The sequence below is a fragment of the Bos grunniens genome, chromosome 22 (genome assembly GCF_055505025.1).
Source record: "Bos grunniens cultivar Pamir isolate PY7600 chromosome 22, Bosgru_T2T1.0, whole genome shotgun sequence".
Classification (NCBI taxonomy): domain Eukaryota; kingdom Metazoa; phylum Chordata; class Mammalia; order Artiodactyla; family Bovidae; genus Bos; species Bos grunniens.
In genome coordinates this window covers 43,808,462-43,824,574 of record NC_141186.1, presented here as the reverse complement: position 1 = coordinate 43,824,574, position 16,113 = coordinate 43,808,462, and the positions used below count along the sequence as shown (strand labels likewise).

The following is a 16,113-nucleotide window of genomic DNA, read 5'->3' as shown; positions in this document are numbered from 1 at the left end:
AATGACTTAGTTGTATTTACTAATACTTAGAACCCACTCCAGTGTTCTTGCCTGGAGAATCCCAGGGACGGGGGAGCCTGGTGGGCTGCCGTCTATGGGGTCGCACAGAGTCGGACACGACTGAAGCGACTTAGCAGCAGCAGCAGCAGAGGCATTAGAGGTTATTCATTTTTTTAACCCTGGTGCTGAGTGACTTTAGATTAGCAGTTTTAAAATGACTGAATTACGCATTTTTATGTGTTGGTTCTTCTTATGGGTTGTTATTTGTCAGTTTTCTGGGTCAGCCATTTCTATAGGAACTGTTTAGAAACAAAATAATTAAACATATGTAAATATGAACCTGTGAGGGAGCATGTGAACTTTCCAGTGCGTCAGCTTGGACATCTGCTCCCACAGTTCTCTTCTTTCCTTTCTGGGTATCAAGTGAATGTGTTGAGAGCAAAATGGTATTGTTGGAATCTTTGATATGTATGTTGTTGAAAACTTTTAGAAAAATGTTGATACTTTACCTAAGATCAGATAACAGATGGTCATCAGATCTCTTCAACTTTTCTTTACAGAATAAGCAATTTTTGATTTCCTCAGCTTTTTTTTTTAATAATATGAAATACTTTTGTATTATAGTTTCAAAATTTTCAGTCACTTTATTTATTGGCAAATAAAATGTAGATGGTACTTTTATAGTTCTTTCAGCAAACTGTCAGTCAGACTTAACAGTTCTACTATCAAGTGTTAGAGATTAAAAAATAACAACAAATGTTTGCCTTCTTAAAGGTCTCTTTGAATAAGGTAATAAGAAATCTTTAGTACAGTTTTTTTTTTTTAATTTGTATTTTTAATTTGTAATTGGAGGATAACTGCTTTACAATATTGTGTTGGTTTCGGCCATACAACATCATGAATCAGCCACAAGTATCCATATGCCCTCTCCCTCTTGAACCTCCCTCCCCACTCCCCCCTTCCCACCCCTGTAGGTTGTTACAGAGCCCTGGGTTGAGCTCCCCATATTCTACAGCAACTTCCCACTAGCTGTCTATTTTACATATGGAGTTTGTCCCACCCTCTCCTTCCCCTGCTGTGTCCTCAAGTCTGTGCTGTGTGGTATAGTATTTTTATAGTGGCATATGCCTGAGTATTATTATATTATAAAGGAAGAACAACTAACTCAGTGTGTTGGCTAGTTTATGCTAGTTATGCTGTGGTGATAAACAGCCCCAAGATCTCAGTGACTTATAACAAAAAATATTTATTGTTTGTTCATGTTAAATGTTTAGGAAGGTGGCACCTCCACCCACTTTTGTTCTCCTTTCTGGAATGCAGGGTGAAGGGACAACACCTATCTCATACATGGTTTGATAGTAAGTAGTAGAAGCAGAAGAGCTATGGAGAGCCATGGACTTACAATTAAAGTTTCTGCCCAGAAGTGGATCATGTGACTTGCTCTCACATTTCATTGGCTAGAGTAAGTCACATGGCTAAACATGACACAGCTAGGCAGGGAAATGTAGTTAGTATTCATTTAGGTAAAATCAGTGGAATAATTGAGTCCAATCATATGTTTTACTATACTCAGCTTACTTCTGAACTCAGAGTGAAAATTACGTAGCCTTGAGAGCTAAGAAGAATATGTTTTAGCAAAAATGAAGTTTCCTACTCCCTTAAGAGTATTCCAGTATGCATAAGTGAAATGGCTTGTATCTCTCTCAGAGATGAGAAAATTAAGGCATAAAGAAATTATAATTTAAAGTAATGTTCTTTTTATGAGAGACTATCATTAATACACTACCTAATACCTTTTGTGAATAACTCTGACAGTGAGTTATGGAGTTTAGTCCTAAGTGATTTTTTTCCCAAACAGCTATTCATCAGCTTTATTTTGCCTATTCATCTGCCTTGTCATGAACTAAATCTGTATTGATCATATTTTAAAATAAAACAGTGGGATATATTGGTTCATAGAGTTGAACATTACAGTGTTTATTATTGAGATATTATTGATTTACAGTATTAGTTTCAGGTATATGATGTATTGATTCATATTTTTTATAGATTATACTCCACTCAAAGTTACTATAAAATATTGGCTCTGTTGCTGGTGCTGATAATATATCCTTGAAGCTTATTAATTAATTAATTAATATTTATACATAGTTTAGTTTGTACCTCTTAAGCCCCTACCCCAGTTTTGCCCGTCTCTCCTCACCTTTCCCCTCTGGTAACTATTAGTCCTCTATATCGGAGAAGGCAATGGCAACCCACTCCAGTACTCTTGCCTGGAAAATCCCATGGACGGAGGAGCCTGGTAGGCTGCAGTCCATGGGGTCGAGAAGAGTCGGACACGACTGAGCAACTTCACTTTCACTTTTCACTTTCATGCATTGGAGGAAGAAATGGCAACCCACTCCAGTGTTCTTGCCTGGAGAATCCCAGGGACGGCAGGGCCTGGTGGGCTGCCGTCTATGGGGTCGCACAGAGTCGGACATGACTGAAGCGACTTTGCAGCAGCAGCAGCAGTCCTCTATATCTGTGAATCTGTTTCTGTTTGTTATATTCATTTAATTTTTTTTTTAGATTCCACATATCAATGATATGTGGAATATTTGTAATATTTGTCTTTCTCTATCTGACATTTCAGTAAACATAATAACCTCTAGGTCTATTCATGTTGTTGCAAATGGAAATTTTCCCATTCCTTTTTATGACTGGGTACTATGCCAGTGTGTGTATGTATCTGTATCTATATACACTATATCTTTACCCATTCATCTATTGATGAAGACTTAAGTTTGCTTCCATATCTTGGCTATTGTAAATAATACTATTGTGAAAATTGCAGAGCATGTATCTTTTTGATTTAGTGTTTTCATTTTCTTTGTCTATATACCCAGAAGTGGAATTGCTGGATCATATGGTAGTTCTCTGTTTAGTTTTTTGAGGAACCTCCATACTGTTTCGGAGAAAGCAATGGCAACCCACTCCAGTACTCTTGCCTGGAAAATCAGATGGACGGAGGAGCCTGGTGGGCTGTAGTCCATGGGGTTGCACAGAGTCGGACACGACTGAAGCGACTTAGCAGCAGCAGCAGCATACTGTTTTACACAGTGACTACATCAATTTACATTTCTACCAATGATATACAAATATTTCCTTTTCTTTACATCCTTGGCACATTTATTATTTGTGGTCTATTTGATGATAACCGTTCTGACAGGTGTGAAATGATAGCTCATTCTGGTTTTGATTTGCATGTCTCTGATGATTGCTGATGTTGAGCATCTTTTCATGTACCTGTTGACCATCTATGAAACAGTAGAGTATTTAAAATAGAGAGTGACATAAACTACATAACATTTGTTTATTGGGCATCTCTGTTGCCTAGGTCCGTCTAGTCAAAGCTATGGTTTTTCCAGTAGTCATAGATGGATGTGAGAGTTGGACTATAAAGAAAGCTGAGTGCCAAAGAGTAGATGCTTTTAAACTGAGGTGTTGGAGAAGATTCTTGAGTCCCTTGGACTGCAAGAAGATAAAAGCAGTCCATCCTAAAGGAGTTCGGTCCTAAATTTTCATTGAAAGGACTGATGCTGAAGCTGAAATGCCAATACTTTGGCTACCTGATGCGAAGAACTGATTCATTGGAAAAGACCCCGATGCTGGGCAAGATCAAAGGCAGGAGGAGAAGGGGATGACAGGATGAGATGGTTGGATGACATCACTGAATTGGTGGACATAAGTTTGAGCAAACTCTGGGAGTTGGTGATGGACAGGGAAGCCTGGTGTGTTGCAGTCCATGGGGTCACAACGAGTTGGACACGACTGAGTGATTGAACTGAACTGATGTGACATGCTTGCTAGCTAACAGGGATACAGGGGTGAAAAGATACAACCCCTATTTTCAGGGATTCTGTTTAAGTGGACATGTCTACCAAAACTTAACAATTCAGAGAAATAATTGCTTGGAGAGGTATTATTCAGACGAACTGCTGTAAGAATGCTGGAATTGAGTGGAATGACCAATTGACAAGGCCGTGAAGGCAGAATAGCATGACTTCTCTGGAGGTGATTGATACCTGAAACACCTCTTAAAAGAAGAATGTGTTTTAGCTTGCAAATGTGTGGGAGGTACATTTTAGGCAGCCTGAGTGGTAGATTTATTAGTACTGATAGGAGTAAAAATAGGTGGCTTGTTTGAGAATCTGACTTTGTGTGGTATTATTTGGGGAAGGAACAAAAGATGAGGCAGAAAAGGTAGTTCAGAACCAAGCTGTGAAGGATTTTAAAGTCATGCTACTTTTTCCTTTAGAACAAGTGGTGAGGCATTCCAAAAGATTTTAATAGAATTATACGGTTAAATCTTTGTTTTTAAGAGTTGCAGTCTTGGTGATAATGTGAAAGGCATTGAAATTGTGCTTAGAGGCAAGGAGACCAGGTAGAGTGTTAGAGTAAAAAGGACAGTTAGAGAGAAATTGCTGGAGTGCAACCAAACCATCTGGATGGAGTGAAACAAATTTGGGAGTCATCAGCTGATACAGTGAAGGCTGTAGGAAGTATTCCCAAGAAAGTGTGTACATCTCTAGTAAGGTAGAAGCTAGGAGGGAACCCTGGGGTGATCAACATTTGAACCAATGTAAGTGAAAAAGAAAACAGACTTGGAAGGACAACCAGAGAAGCTGAAGAACCAGGAAAGAGTGGATTAGTGAGGTGCAAGGCAGGGAAGAGTTTCTGATAGAACACTCAACTGTCACCTTGTAACAGCTGAAAATATTCCTTGGATTTGGCAGGTAGCAGTCTCATCGGTCGGAGAACGCAATGGCACCCCACTCCAGTACTCTTGCCTGGAAAATCCCATGGACAGAGGAGCCTGGTAGGCTGCCATCCATGGGGTCGCTAAGAGTCGGGCACGACTGAGCGACTTCACTTTCACTTTTCACTTTCATGCATTGGAGAAGGAAATGGCAGCCCACTCCAGTGTTCTTGCCTGGAGAATCCCAGGGACGGGGGAGCCTGGTGGGCTGCCGTCTGTGGGGTCACACAGAGTCGGACACGACTGAAGCGATTTAGCAACAGCAGCAGCAGCAGTCTCATCAGTGACATGAGGGCTATTCAGTGGGGTGGTGAGTATGGAAACTTACTGACAGTGGATTAAGAAGACTGAGTTAGTCAGTGTGACAGCTCTCAAAGCGCTTGACTGAGTGGATGCAGAAGGTTATTCAGGGTTTTTCCATATGAAAGATAAGTGTGTGTATACTTCAATGATGGTTCCCCCCCCGCAACCTCAGTTTTAATTTTTGCTAATTCCAAGGAGACTGTGGTGGTTTCCCACATGCTTGAGGAGAAAATCTGGAATGAGAAAAGCCATACAGGCACCCCTTGTCCACATTAATTTCTAAATAGACTTAAATGTAAACTGAAATCTTAGTGAGTTAAATATACTTGTACAAATGGGACATGAATCACAGAGGTCAAAGTATATGTTAAAAGTTTGTAATTCCAGGGCTTCCCTGGTGGGCCCGTGGTTAAGAATCCACCTGCCAAAAAAAAAAAAAAAAGAATCCACCTGCCAGTGCAGGGGACGTGGGTTCCATCCCTGGTTCAGGAAGAGCCCGCATGCAACAAGTCAGCTCAGCCCGTGTGCTACAACTCCTGAGCCCATGCTCTGGAGCCGCCACCACAACGAGAAGCCTGAGTACCACGAGGAAGAGTGGCTGCTGCTCGCTGCAACTAGAGAAAGCCTGCCCACAGCTCTGAAGACCGAGCACAGCCAAAAATAAATAAGTAGATAAATCTTAAAAAAAAACCCCACAGACTTCGTAATTCCATACATACTAGAAATTAGGTAGTCATAAATGATATTCCCTACTACTTTTTTGATATTAAGTTTTTTAAGCTATGAATTTATCTATACATTTCTGTTGGTAGAAAAAAAGTACTTCTATACAGAGTTTGTGTGTGTGTGTGTGTATGGTGGGGGGATGTTTGTGTGTAACTGGATACATATCCAGCTTTTACTCTGTCCAAAATATGTGAATGTCTCTGCAGACAGTTTAATGTGGGGATGATTGAGAGTTACAGTTGGCCAGAATTAACCTTTTAGCATACATTTTATAATCATCAACAAAAGGTTAAATATTTTAGTATTCACCCTGACAAACACACACCTATTAAAGAACAACAAACTGTGGAAAATTCTGAAAGAGATGGGAATACCAGACCACCTCACCTGCCTCCTGAGAAATCTGTATGCAGGTCAAGAAGCAACAGTTAGAACTGGCCATGGAACAACAGACTGGTTCCTAACTGGGAAAGGAGTACGTCAAGGCTGTATTTTGTCACTCTGCTTATTTAACTTATATGCAGAGTACATCATGTGAAATGCCAGGCTGGATGAAGCACAAGCTGGAATCAAGATTGCCAGGAGAAATATCAATAACCTCAGATATGCAAATGACACCACACTTATGGCAGAAAGTGAAGAAGAACTAAAGAGCCTCTTGATGAAAATAAAAGAAGAGAATGAAAAAGTTGGCTTAAAACTCAACATTCAGAAAACTAAGATCATGGCATCTGGTCCCATCACTTCATGGCAAATAAATGGGGAAACAGTGACAGACTTTATTTTTTTGGGCTCCAAAGTCACTGCAGATGGTGACTGCAGCTGTGAAATTAAAAGACGCTTACTCCTTGGAAGGAAAGTTATGACCAACCTAGACAGCATATTAAAAAGCAGAGACATTACTTTGCCAGCAAAGGTCTGTCTAGTCAAGGCTATGGTTTTTCCAGTGGTCGTGTATGGATGTGAGAGTTGGACTATAAAGAAAGCTGAGTGCTGAAGAATGATGCTTTTGAACTGTGGTGTTGGAGAAGACTCTTGAGAGTCCCTTGCACGGCGAGGAGATCCAGCCAGTCCATCTTAAATCAGTTCTGAATATTCATTGGAAGGACTGATGCTGAACCTGGAACTTCAGTACTTTGGCCACCTGATGCAAAAAACTGACTCACTGGAAAAGACCCTGATGCTGGGAAGGATTAAAGGCAGGAGGAGAAGGGGACAACAGAGGATGAGATGGTTGGATAGCATCACCAGCTCAATGGACCTGAGTATGAGTAGGCTCTGGGAGTTGGTGATGGACAGGGAAGCCTGGCGTGCTGCAGTCCATGGAGTCACAAAGAGTCGGACGTGACTGACAACTGAACTTACTAACTAAACTGATGGGAATTTATACGTTGAGGTTGAAAAAAAGATGAAATACTATGGTAAAATTTGAATATTTTTGTTTTAGAGATATGTTTTGTGAGTAATCAAATTCTGTTTCTTCATTTTTATAGTACTTTGGTAGCTTATTATCTATTTATATAATTTTATGATAGTTTTGCTGTTGTTAATTCTTCTTGTTCTGGTAGTTCATTGCTGAATATGTAACTGTTTATTAAAATGTACTTCAGCATTAAGTAGACATGGAGATATCAAGCAGTTATTAAACATGTATGACTAATAATTTTCTGAATTTATACTATGTAAACTGAAGTCATGTATGTAGAACTCTTTTATAAACAGAGTAGTTAGAAATTAAGGTAGTTAACACTACAGTTTTTAAAGGGCTTCTCTGGTGGCTCAGATGGTAAAGGATCTGCCTGCAATGCAGGAGACCCGGGTTTGATTCTTGGTTGGGTAGAACCCCTGGAGAAGAGAATGGCAACCCACTCCAGTATTCTTGCCTGGAGAATTCCACGGACAGAGCAGCCTGGCAGGCTGTGGTCCATGGGGTCGCAAAGAACAACACGACTGAGCTTTCACTTTCACTGTATTTAAAACAGATAACCAGCAAGGACCTACTGTATAGCACAGCAAACTCTGCTCATTATTCTTGTATAACCTAAATGGAAAAAAGATTTTGAAAAAGAGTAGATTTAAAAAGAGTTAAGTAGTTAATTTTACATATAAGGTGGTGGTTGTGTGTGTGCTAAGTCGTGTCTGACTCTTTGTGCCCCTGTGAACTGTAGCCTGCCCAGGCTCCTTTGTCCATGGGATTTTCCAGACAATAGTACTAAAGTGTGTTGCCATTTCCTTCTCCAAGGGATCTTCCCAATTAAGGGATCAAACCCATGTCTCCTTCATCTCTTGCATTGCAGGCGGAGTCCTTACCTCTTGAGCCTAGAGATATGTGTAAAATTCACTCTAAAGTTCATGGAAAACATAATTAAGTTACTCTAGAGCAAAGAAGTCAAATAAAATCTTTTCAGTTTCAGAGAGTTATATCTATTAATGTAAAGATAATAAAGATGTACTGAAATATGTATTTTGAATATCTTTTATGAGTTCTAGGGTGAAAAAAATTATTTTGAGCAGGCATAAAGGAAGGAAATTTTGGAGGAATGGCTTTTTAGGAATTTGAGCCCAGCATAAGTATATAGCAACAGTCTTATTTTTTTTTTTAATGTAGTTTTATTTAGCAGGTGTTGCAGTTTTCAACCTTCATACTTTTTTTACTTGCACAATGTTTTCTATTGTAAAGCATGTATGTCAAAACCCAGAATCTGCACTGTCACTTCCTTAGTGTAAATCCGGCTTTGCTACTAAGATAATGTGCCTCAAACACAGTGTAAATCTCTCAGGGTCTTGAAAAACAACTTGAGAACAAGACAAAAAGTTTAAGGTATGATTAATTTTCTAATTTATGATTATTTAGGAGTTCATTCAGTATTTTCAGCATAGTTTTCAAAAAACCTATCAAGCGAACTCCTATATTAACAGAAAGTGCCCAAAATTGCTTAAGTTTTTTCACATAGCTTCAAGTTTGTTCAGATTAAATATTCAAAAATTGTTAATAATAGAAATCTCTCATACTTGAACCAATTTATTTTCTTTGCTAAACTTTAGAGTTGAAACTGATCCATGTAAAGACATGTTTTCTAATGGAAAGCAAAACACCATTTCATCTCAAAATTTACTTGATATTTTAGATTCTAATAAAGTTCTTAGAGGAAATCTAAAACAGTACTCAAATGTGAGAAATACAGCAAGATGTTCTGGTGGGCTGTTTTTTTAGTGTATTCAAAGGGAATTATTTGACCCTGAACTACAGCTTTAATTGCATGTATATTACCTTCCAGCATCTTTTTTAAAAAGAAAAGTGAGGTGAACAAGTAATATTTGTCATCATTTTAACAATAGAGTACTTTGATTTAAAGAATAAAAGTTTGTAATAATTGTGTTGATTAAATGCAACCTTCTTAGTGATATTTTAATATAAAACTGTTGGTGTTAATTTTACTGTTTTGTGACAGGTGTAGTAATAATGCCTGCTATGTAGTAATGTTTAAAATAAGATGTGTCTTTTTAAAAATTGAGGTAATTTGGTTTATAACATTATGTATTTTGTGTCTACAACATCATATTTCTGCTTATGTAAACCCTACCCTGTGCTCACCACCAAAGTTTAGCTTGCATCTGTCACTGTACAGTTGACCCCTCTTTATCAGTTTTGCTCCCTCCCTTCCCCTCTGGTCAGCGCTGCTCTGTTTTCTGTGTCCACATGTTTGTTTTTGTTTGGTTTGTTCATTTATTTTGTTTGTTTTTATATTCCATACATGACTGAAATCATATGGTATGTGTCTTTTTCCATCAGAAGATGTGTTTGTTTTGATTCTTCATGTCAGTTTATAAATAATTATCTGAATCAAACATTGTTAGAAATTGTCTTTATCATTAAGATATTTATCACTGTCTATTAGTTTTTTCTTGTCTATTATCCTGAGTCGAATTGCTTTAAGTTGGAGGATTTTGTCTTCTGTGTTCATTGTTCTAAGTGCAGTTAGTGTTGAATAGGTTTTAACAGGTTTTCTCTTTTCTCCTTATATTTCTTAGATATTGGTTTTATTTATTACATTTCACTTAAATTGTATCTTTGTCTTTAGGGGATTTTGTCTTCTGTGTTGTGTATTCCTGTATTTGACCATGATGAATTCTAAGTGTATATAGTTATTTTTACCATTTAAAGAGTTAACTCTTTAGGTTTGTATGGACTCTTACTTTTCATTATAGTGTAAAAAGATAAAAAGAAATTTATGATTATATTTAAGCATTTAGCAATATAAGCAAGTCATATAGGCTTCTTGTCTGTCTCCAGTCAGTGTGGTATTTCAAGGGGAATTCTTTTCTTCCCTGAAACTGTAGTTTTGGAGCTCAGTTTTCTCTGGCTCTTCATGGGATTTTTAGATGTGAAGAATTCCCCAATGTACATGTGAATTTCTAAAATATACACGCAGTATTGTGTAGATTTCAAAGTGCTGTTGGTTCATTTAGCCAGTGTGTTGAGCACTTCCTATGTGCTAAGCACTGTTCTAGTTAAAGAAAACAAGTCCCCGCCCCCACAGAGCTGACATTCTGGCATGCAGTGTGCCATCATCCATCTTTCATCATCACCTCAATCTATTTAGGACAAGAGGGAGTGGTTCTGATTTGTTGACAGGGAATTCAGCATAACTCAGTTCATCTTGTCGTGTAAATTAGCTGTGTAAAAGCAATGCTATTAATATGTCTCAATTGTCCTTGTTTACTCGTGCTCTCCACTTGGTGAAATCTGACCATATCTCCTTCAATTATATAAATGTAGATTGTTTATATATTTTCTTAACTTTTTTTTTATTTACCAACAGATTATTTTTTAAAGTCATCAGGGTCATGATTCACTGAATAATTTTGGTTGTTATTTTTGTTTTCTCTCTACTCTGAAACTTATTTTTCCATTTTACTTGGTATGAATTTAACTTTTTGTGTGTATGACACTGTACTTTCCTAGTTTTTAATTTTCTTGACAGTTTTGACATTTCCATCTTTGTTTCCATTATTTACCATTCCCATAAAGGCTTTACCTTTATCCTTCAGATTCACCTCCCCCCCCATATTCTCAAAATTCATATACTGCTTACAGTCTTAAAATGCCACTTCTGAGCACTTTATTCCAACATTTATGTCCTTATCATGGATTTCTTAACCATATTTTTTAGCTTACTTTTAGTTTTTTGATACACTTCAGTTGTTTTTAAGTATATTCACAGAATTATGCAGTCTTTACTACTGTTTAGTTCCAGGATATTTTCACTGCACCTGAAAGAAACTCTGTACCTGTGAGCAGTCACTCCCCGTTTCCTCTTCTCCCAGCTCCTGGTGACCACTAATCTACTTTCTGTCTCTCGAGATTTGCCTATCTGGAAATTTCATATAAATGGAATCATATAACATGTGATTTCTTGTGTCTGACTTCTTTCCTTCAGCATAAGTTTTGAAGATTTGTCCCTGTTGTACCGTTATTGGCACTTTATACCCTTTATTGACAAATGATATTCCTTTGTAGGGATATATACAGCATTTCATTTATCCATTTACCAGTTGATGGATATTTGGGTCATTTCTGCTTTTTGGCTGTTATGAAAAATGCCACCGTGAACATACATGTCCAGGTTTTTCTGTAGACATACGTTTTCGGTTCTGTTGGTTGTATCTCTAGGAGTAAGAATGGCTGGGTCATGTGGTATTAACAACTCCACATTTAACATTTTGAGAAACTGCCAAACTGTTTTCCAAAGTGGCTATACTAGTTTACAGTCTTGCCAGCAGTATGTGAAGGTTCAGTGTCTCTGCTTCCTGTTCAAAACTTGTCATTATCTTTTTTATTGTAGCTATTTAGTGAATATGGAATATTTTACTGTGTTTTTGATTTGTGTTTTCCCCAAAACTAACTAATAATATTGAGCATCTTTTTGTGTACTTACTGGCCATTTGCATAGTTTTCTGGAGAAATGTGTTCATGTCCTTTCCCTGTTTAAAAAACTGGATTATTTGTCTTTTAGTGTTGAATTGTATATTCTGCCTCCAGTTTCTTGATCAGATGAATGATTTGCAAATATTTCTCCCATTTTGTAGATTGTTATAAGGGTGCCTTTAAATATTATTATCATAAAATATACATAACATAAAATTTATCATTTTAAGTGTACAAGTTAAATACATTAACAATGTTGTATAGCCATCACCTTCATCTGTTTTCAGAAATTTTCCATCATCCCAAACGGAAATTCTTTACTGATTAAACGATAACTCCCCTCTTTCCCCCCAGCTATTGATAACCTGCTGTTTCTACTTTGTGATTCTATAAGTTTGCCTATCCTAGGTGTCTCATGTAAGTGGAATTACATAATATTTCTTCTTATGATGTTTTTTATAGCACAAAAGTTTTAAATTCTAAAGTTCAATTTATCCTTTATTTTAAAAATAACTTTAATGACTTAAAAGTTTTCAGTTTATACCATGCCTTGTGCTTTTCATATCATATCTAAGAATTCATTGCCTAATCCTAGGTCAGGAAGACTTATTTTAACCATTTTGAGAGTTCTGTTACTTTGCCCTCCCATTTGTATTTTAAACATGAACTGTCAGTGGTTTTATGAGAAGGATTTATAAGATGTACTATTTAAAATTTTTTAGATTAAGATAGTGGGTTTCAAACCTTAGAATCTCCTGAGACGCTTACTGAAAAGATTTCTCAGATGAGTTTTGTACATTTGAAGTAAATGTAGTAAATGTCCAGGAGACTTGGCCTCAGGTGGCTGAAAAAGTGTGGAATATCCAGCCTAATGATGAAGAGCCTGGATCCTGGATTCTGACTACCTGGCTTTGCCCACTTTCTAGCCGTATGATCTTGGGCTAGTCAGTTGTTCTTGGTAGATATTCATTTCCTCTCTCATAGAATTGTTGCAATGATTAAACTAGCTAATATCTGTGAAGTACTTAGAATAGCTTGGCAATAGTATGCAACACATATGTGTTACCTTTTATTATACCCTTTCACTCAGTAATGTTATTTTTAGGGATTTAATCTAAGAATATTATCAGATATGTTACATAAAGTTATATGTATAACAGTGTCATCACAGAGATTAATTGTAAGAAGTCTTCCATATGTAGTCAGTAGAATGAACTATGGTTAAATATATTAATGAAATTTATGAAATGTTATATAGCCATTTAGTCATACTCAAAAAAACATTTTAATGCCTTGGGAAAATAATGATTTAAATGAAAAAGTCAAATAATATATAGCTATTTATGAAAAAGTCAAATAATATATAGCTATTTATAAACCAGGTCTATAATGTTCTCTAAGAATATGAGGCAGGGAAGTGGTTTTATATGCAATGTATATAAATAAATTTGTTAAAGTGTTGACACTGGTTATATTTGGAAGCTCAGAGGAATAATTTTAATTTTCTTTTGTATTTTATTGTACTTTCCTGACTTTGGTGATAAGTATTTTATACTCAAAAAAAGCACATTAACTTCGAAAAAAAAAAAAACCAAAACAGAAAGCCCAATGTGAAAGAGGTTAATAGGATGATAGAAAAATAGGAAAAGCCTGGTATGAAATAGGAAAGCATAATGTGAATAGGAAAGCTGCATCCTAGTACTGCTGCTGCTGCTGCTGCTAAGTCGCTTCAGTCGTGTCCGACTCTGTGCAACCCCATAGACAGCCCACCAGGCTCCCCCGTCCCTCGGACTCTCCAGGCAAGAACACTGGAGTGGGTTGCCATTTCCTTCTCCAATGCGTGAAAGTGAAGTCACTCAGTCGTGCCCGACTCTTAGCGACCCCATGGACTGCAGCCTACCAGGCTCTTCCATCTGTGGGATTTGCCAGGCAAGAGTACTGGAGTGGGGTGCCATTGCCTTCTCTGCATCCTAGTACTAGTACTGTTATTAAATGGTTTTGAACCTTGAATGAATTTTCTCTCTTTCTCAGGGGACAGTTTCCTCATCTGTAAAATTGAGGAAATAGACTAACATCTCAAAGGCAGTAGAGTAGAATGGTTAAGACCTGGGAGGTCAGAAGTAGGGAGTTAAGGACTACAGCTGATATCATTACATGAGTTCCCATGCTATTTCTTATTTACTTGGTGACTTCTGGCAAGTAATTTGCCAGAAACTCTGTCTCAATTTTCTTATTTTTCTTTCTTTTCTTTCTTTGTTTTTTTTGGCTGTGCTGGGTCTTCATGGCTGCACGGGCCTTCCTCCAGTTGTGGCGAGCAGGGGCTGGCTACTCTCTAATTGTGGTGTGCAGGCTTCTTGCTGCAGTGACTTCTGTTATGGAGCACAGGCTTTATGGCATGGGCTTCAGTAGTTGCAGCTCCCTGGCTCTGGAGCATGGGCTCAGTAGTTGTGGAGCATGGGCTTAGTTGCTGTGTGGCATGTGGGATCTTCCAAGATATGGGATAGAACCCGTGTCTCTTGCATTGGCAGGTGGATTCTTTTACCACTGAGGCATCAGGGAAGCCCCGGTTTTCTTATTTTTTTTTTTTTGTGTGTGTGTAATAAAGTTTTATTAAAGTATAAAGGAGATAGAGAAAGCTTCTGACATAGGCATCAGAAGCGGGCAGAAAGAGTACCCCGGTTTTCTTATTTTTTAAAGTGGGGATCATAACAATACTTCACAGGGGAGTTGTGAGAATTAAGTAAGTTAAAAAATGCAAAGAAATTTATAGAGTCTGGCACACGGTAAGAATTCAATAATACTAACTATTTTTACTAGTATGTAGATCCTTTCTAATGCAATTATTTATTGCCATTATTTTTAGTCGAATGATTCTTAAATTTGTCATTTGAAAGTTTAGCCATTTTCTGTTGAGATATTTTTGAGATTGTGGAGGCTATTGATTTGTGTGAAAGCAAAAGGGTTAGTTGCTCCATCGTGGCCGACTCTCTGCGACCTCATGGACTGTAGCCCACCAGGCTTCTCTGTCCATAGAATTCTGCAGGCAAGAATACTGGAGTGGGTTGGCACTTCATTCTCCAGGGATCTTTTGGATCCAGGGATCGAATCTGAGTCTCCTGCACTGCAGGCAGATTCTTTACTGTCTGGGCCACCAGGGAAGCCCATTGATTTGTGAAGCAGAGTGTTTTGGACTCCTTGGCCCCACCCTCAGTTTGCCTTATTTGTTTTGGGTTTTGTGCACGCAGCTTCTTTGAGGTCCTACATTATCTCATCCATGAGGGTATTTTATAGACCATTTCAGCAGTAAAAACCTTGTATTTGATGTTTTTTTCTGACTCTTTTTTGTTCTGAAGCTAATGTGTGCAGCTTTATTTGTAATCAGGTCGCATTGTCTGCTAAACTGTACCTATTTTTCTTCAACTGATGTTTCATTTTAAATTTAGGAAATGTCATAAAGCCCAAGGGAATGTTACAGCTCAATTGACTTGCCCATTCTAGAAAAAGCTAACAATTTATGGTAAACTCAGAAGTTGGTAGATCACCACCTCTGGTGTAACTCCATTGATGCATGGATGTTATTTAACCCCAGAAAAAGAATGTACCCAAATGCTTTAAGAGATAAATTTGTGTATGTGAAAATCCCTTTCAGAATCAGCAACCATATTGAGATTCATTTTTGAATCTCTGAACTCTAAACAGAGGCTACAGAAATAGATGACTTTTATAATATATCATTTTCTTTCGCTGACTGTATGAGACACTTAATTAAGCCTTCAGTGAATAGTGACTCAGCTGTTCGCTTTGGAAATTTTTGTCTGCGAACAAGTCACTCTGTGATACCTCAGTTTATAATGGCAGTCAAAATGAAGATGAAATTTATATTTTAATACATTTACTCTTAGATTTTTAGACGCTGTCTCCTTTTCTGCATGGAGTAACTGCAGTAGGCAGCCTACTATGGGAGGTCATTATTTCTCTGTTAGAGAATAAATTAGTAGAGTTAACATTGCCAGGAAGCAAAAGGTAGTAGTTTGACTGCCACAGTTAAGTGATACAATTTGTTACTTATAACAAATATAAGATATTTTCCTCTAATGGTACTAGTTCATTAATCATAACTAGCTATAACTCTCATAACAAGAGAGTGGTGTGTCTTTTGGCTTGATGGATAGAATCAGTTTGAGACAGCTTTGTGACTCACTGACAAAAAAAGTGGGAGAGATCTCTGCCTGCCCTCGGAATTGAATTTTATTTTAGGATGAGTTGTTTTTATAAGTATAGATATGAGAAGATTACTATTCTGCATGTCAAATACCTTATTCTGTCTTTTCATGGGGTTTAACTCAACGTCTCC

At 37.5% G+C, this 16,113-nt stretch overlaps 1 protein-coding gene across 50 annotated transcripts in view; it reads left to right on the top strand.

Annotated features, from left to right (window-relative positions):
* SLMAP (sarcolemma associated protein) overlaps positions 1-16,113 on the top strand; it is a 152,225-nt gene that overhangs the window by 23,676 nt on the left and 112,436 nt on the right. The gene's annotated exons all lie outside the window — the stretch shown is intronic.